The sequence below is a fragment of the Pipistrellus kuhlii genome, unplaced genomic scaffold (assembly GCF_014108245.1).
Source record: "Pipistrellus kuhlii isolate mPipKuh1 unplaced genomic scaffold, mPipKuh1.p scaffold_m20_p_40, whole genome shotgun sequence".
Classification (NCBI taxonomy): Eukaryota; Metazoa; Chordata; class Mammalia; order Chiroptera; family Vespertilionidae; genus Pipistrellus; species Pipistrellus kuhlii.
In genome coordinates, this window is record NW_023425541.1 from 21,707 (window position 1) to 27,127 (window position 5,421).

At 37.4% G+C, this 5,421-nt stretch overlaps 1 pseudogene; it reads right to left on the reverse strand.

Moving 5' to 3' along the window:
* Nucleotides 1–2,711: 2,711 nt before the first annotated feature.
* On the reverse strand, nt 2,712–3,376 carry LOC118704091 (annotated as a pseudogene).
* Between the last annotated feature and the right edge of the window lie 2,045 nt (nt 3,377–5,421).

A 5,421-nucleotide genomic window follows, 5' to 3' on the forward strand; every position in this document is an offset into this window, starting at 1 on the left:
ATGGCCAAATAGACAGACCTATCATTCACCTTGTCCCAGGGCCAGACAGGCAGTAAACTAAATTGGAGAACATTTGCCTGGAATTATCAAATGAGGTCCAGTTGAGAAGGATACTCATATCAAGGAAAGACAGAAAATACCTGGAGACTGGAAAGGGCAAGGTAACAAGAGGAGCTTACTCAGCTCTCAGGTTGGCAGGTAGGTGGGCAGAGGGAGGAGGGAACTCCTGGCTATGGAGAGTCTGTTATCTAAGAAGATAGAGATCCAGAACCCAGGCTTGGCTCACATCCTTAAGCACCAGAACCGAAATCCACAGACCTCATAACATCCATCCATGAAAAGTGGCAGGGCTGCTGGTGGAAACGAAGCCTGGAGCCCAAATACCAGATCCAGTTGGAGAAAAAGCTGGTTTTGTTTTGTTCTTTTTCCCCCCTTTTTATAAACCCAGAACCCAGGAGTTTTCATTTGCAACTATTCATCCTAGGCTTTGGTGCAGGGAGAGAAACATGCACTCAAGGTGTCTAAAGAGAAGCTGTGGTGGGAAACATTGCAGGGAGACAGTAAAAGAGCAGCAGGAGCAGTTGGTCTGAAATGGCCATTTTTCTTACAAGGAGGTAGCTGCTCCCAGCAGTCAGAGAACAGGGAAAGAAAAAAATCCCCCAACCTAGATGATACCACAAGCCCAGCCTGCCACACCATGCATTTTGATCTTTCCAGATAAAACAAAAGTAGAGGCCAAGCTGAGGGATTTGAACAGTCTTCAGTGACTGAATTGGTCTGCCCCACTATGCTGGGAACCAGATTGACATTTTTCCCACATGGGAGAACTGATAAAAACTCCAGGTTTCCAGTTTACCACATTGGTCACCATACAAGGCTCTCTGTCCAGACAAGGGCAGAATAATATTTTGGGCCACTCACAGAGGAGTAGTCCTGAGGCAGGAAAAAACACCCACATATTACCTAAAAGGTAAACAGCCTAAAGCCTTTTCAAAAACAGACGTTAGAGTGATTAAGATTGACAAAGGCAGGCAGAGGCAGAGCCCTGGGAACAAGGGAACGTTTAGTGACCCAGCCCTGGGCCCCAAGATGCTAACAAACCTACACCAGAGAGCAGATTTTCCCCTCTTGCTTACAGCTAAGTCCCATGGAGACAAATATCAATGATGGATTTGTGGATCACTTAGGGCAGTGGTCAGCAAACTCATTAGTCAACAGCCAAATATCAACAGTACAATGATTGAAATTTCTTTTGAGAACCAAATTTTTTAAACTTAAACTATATAGGTAGGTACATTGTTATTAACTTAATTAGGGAACTCCTAAACTGGCCTTTGCTAAAAATGTCTTCAATCTGATTGAGGTACATTCACTGAGGTCCTTCCCTTCCAACTATCACATCCACCCTCGTCTTGTATACTTGTTTCCTCTATCTCCGTTCGTTCATCCTCTCTATACGTCCAAACCATCTCAACATACCTTTCTCAATCCTTGACACTACACCTTCTTTCACTCCACAACCTTCCCTAAAATTAACTTAATAAACTTTACTTAAAGTTTTAAATCTTAGTTAAACTAGAGGTATGTTGAATAAAACTTGATATCATACTTAATAGTGATATTATTTATTGATAAAATTAAATACCTTACAATATCCATAAAATTAAATCATGACAATGACTGACAAACACTAATGTGAACAATAGCCTTGCATCTTCTTGGAAAGTTTGGGTAAGTCAGGTTTGTATGTTGTTGCTTTTAATTTTAGGCATGATTCCAGGTTCTCATCAATAAGAAGACTTCTCAATTTACTCTTGATAAGGCTCATGTTTGAAAATGATTGTTCACATAAATATGTAGACCCGAATAAGGAAAGAACAGCAAACTCTAATTTTTTCAGTTGATTATATGAGTCAGGAATAGTATTCCAGATGTTAAAAATCAACATATCTTCCTTCTCCAGGTCTTTTAAAGCAGACTACTTGTGCTGTGAACTAAGTTCACATTTGTTTTTCTCCAATATTTCTATGTCAGCACAAAGAAGTTCAAATTTTGAGCTCCATAATTCTTTGTTTTTTAAATCCAGCAATTGCATTTCAAAGTTGCCAATGTCAATATTTAAGGGAGAAAATTTTAATTCTGTTACAGTAGCATTAAGAGGTTTTTTTTTTAACAAAGGCTATTTATATATTTATATATTTTAACAAAGGCTATTTATATATTTATATATTTGCTGTTTCTAAATTCCTGAAACCTGTTGAGAAAAGTTTCCCTCATATTTAAAGGTGTTGTTTTGAAATAGCAAATGCCAATATCAGAATTCTTTTCTTTATTAAATTATTATCTGTGTACATATTTTAACATTGCCCCCCCTCCCATACATACCCCTCTCCCCAGAGTTTTGTGTCCATTGGTTGTACTTATATGCATGTATACAAGTCCTTCCGTTGATCTCTTATCTCCCCCAGATTCTTGGTGATGTTTCAACACGCTTGGAAACTGAATCAAAGTTTCTCTTTCAAAATCTTGAGCAAAAAGAGATAATTTGTTTTCGAATGAAATAACTTCTAACATTGAAAAAAAAATTGTGTTTCCTTTCCTCTGTAGTTTACAATTAAGCTGATTTAGATGAGACATAACATCTACCATGAAATAAAATTTTTGGATCCACTGATGATTCCTTAATTCTGGAACTAATACTTTAATTTCTGTTAATAAGGAAGCGAAATGTTTCGAAATGTTTCCTCTTGATAACCAACTTGCCTTGTTATGCAGCAGAAGATCTGCATACACTCCATTTCAACTAAAATTTCTTTAAATTGACGATGATTAAGAGCTTTAGCTAAAATGGAGTTGATAATATTAATCACCAATTCCATAACTTTGTATATTTCTTCTGGAAATATCTGCACACAAAACACTTTTTGATGAATGATGCAATGGTAAGTATCTCGTGATTAATTTTTTTCTTTCAAAATACCAACAAACCCATTTCTTATGTCAGTCATATTTTTCGCCCCATCTGTTGAAATTGAGACAATTTTATGGAGTGGAATATGATGTTTTTCAATGCACTCAATTACAGCATTTGCTATAACCTTTCCACGTGTTCGACCTTTGAGTGGCAATAATCCTAAAAGTTCTTCTTTAGGATCTATAGATGAAATAAATCGTACAAAAAGTGAAACTTGCACTGTATCATTTATGTCACAAGACTCATCAGCTGTTATTGATAAAGCTGAAACCAATTTAAGATCTTCGACTTGCTAGCTGGTTGTATTCAAAGACATTTTGACTGTTCTATCTTTCACTGTTTAGCAGAAAATGGTAACTCTTTAATTTTTATTTATTTATTTATTTATTTATTTATTTATTAGAATATCTGCTTTGTTCTTAAAACCCCAAAATAGCTCTTCGGATGCATTTATAAAACAACTTTTTATGTATTTACCATCTGTATATGGTTTTCCTCTCTTTATAATCTCTCGACTAACCACAAAACTTGCAATATTAACATTGTTGGAAGATTGCATCCAGTAATTAAATACAGAACTTGATTTTTCTTGACTCTTCTGAAGTTCCTCAACTACTTTCTTCTTTGCATCACTGACAGGATATTTAGTACTAAATGACACGTGTTTAGTTGTAAAGTGTCTCTCCAAATTTGATTTCTTTTTTTAATAAATTTTTATTGTTCATATTATTAAAAATGTTCCTTTTTTTTCTCCCCCCTCCATTGCTCTCCTCCACCAGGTTCCCACCCCACCCTCTGCCCTTTCCCCACCCCTCATTGTCCTCATCCATAGGTGCACAGTTTATGTTCAGTCTCTTCCCACATCGCCCTCTCCCCTTTTCCCCAATAACCATCAGTTCACTCCCCTTCCATACCTCTGATTCTATTATATTCAACAGTTAATATTGTTCATCAGATTTTTTTTTTAATTTCCTTGGTTTTTAGATTCACTTGTTGATAGTTCCGTATTTGTTGTTCATAATTTTTATCTTTATTTACTTTCTCTTCTGAAAGAACCCCCTTCAGCAATTCACATAATTCTGGTTTGGTGGTGATGAACTCCTTTAGCTTTTTTTTTTTTATTAGTGAAGCTCTTTATCTGACCTTTGATTCTGAGCGATAGTTTTGCTGGATAGATTATCTTTGGCTGTAGGTTCTTGCTATTCATCAATTTGAATATTTCTTGCCATTCCCATCTGGCCTACATGGTTTCTGTTGATAAATCAGCTGACAATCGTATAGGTGCTCCTTTATAGGTAACTACCTGCTTTGCTCTTGCTGCTTTTAATATTCTCTCTTTGTCTTTTGCTCTTGGAATTTTAATTATGATTTGTCTTGGTATGGTCCTCTTTGGATTCCTTTTGTTTGGAGTTCTGAGCACTTTCTGGACTTGTAAGTCTAATTCTTTCACCAGATGAGGGAAGTTTTCTGTCACTATTTTTTTCAGTATGTTTTTGATATCTTGCTCTCTCTCATCTTCTGGGACCCCCATAATTTTGATGTTGGTTCGCTTGAAGTTGTCCCAGAGGTTTCTTACATTATCTTCAATTTTCTGGATTCTCTTTCCTTCTAGCTTCTGTGGAGGAGTGTCTTCTGGTTCTTTATGTTCCAAATCTTTGACTTGATTCTTGCGATCTTCCATTCTCTTTTTAGGACTCTGTATAATATTTTTTATTTCAGACAATGTATTCTTTATTTCTTGTTGATCCCTTATCATTTCTTGTTGATTCCTTATTAATTTTAGTTGATCCCTTTTCATATCCTTATAGGTCTTATTGATCTTTTCTAGGAAATTCTTGAAAAACCTTATAAGCGTAGATTTGAACTCTATATTCAGTCGCTTTTTGTCCTCCATTTCTTTCATTTGTGATCTATTTTTTTTAATGTATTTTATTGATTTTGTACACAGAGGAAGGGAGAGAGATAGTTAGAAACATCGATGAGCGTCATCAATCAGCTGCCTCTTGCACACCCCCTACTGGGGATATGCCGGCAACCAAGGTACATGCCTGTCCTGACCCGCGGGACAACAACGGGGGGGCACGCAGGAACCACCTAAGAGAATGAAACAAACAAGGAACGCAAAAGAATGAAGGCAAGACAAGGTTCTGATCAAGCCTCCGTTTTATTCTCTGGAATGGCTGTATTTATACAGCAGAGACAAAGGGGGGCAGGGCCGCCCATGCAGAGGGGTCCCTGGCAGTGTCCATGGGGGAGGATCAGGAAGGGAAAGTTGCAAAGATGTTAACATTCCAAGGTGCAATATTCCAAGGCTGGGCTATCTAGGGGGGAGGATCAGGAAGGGGAAGAGGCAGGAAGACAGGAAGATGCTAAGCCCCAGGTTAATCTTATCTTCTGGCCAAGCCCTCAGGGCACCGCATAACTTCTGCTAGAAGGAACTTAATTCT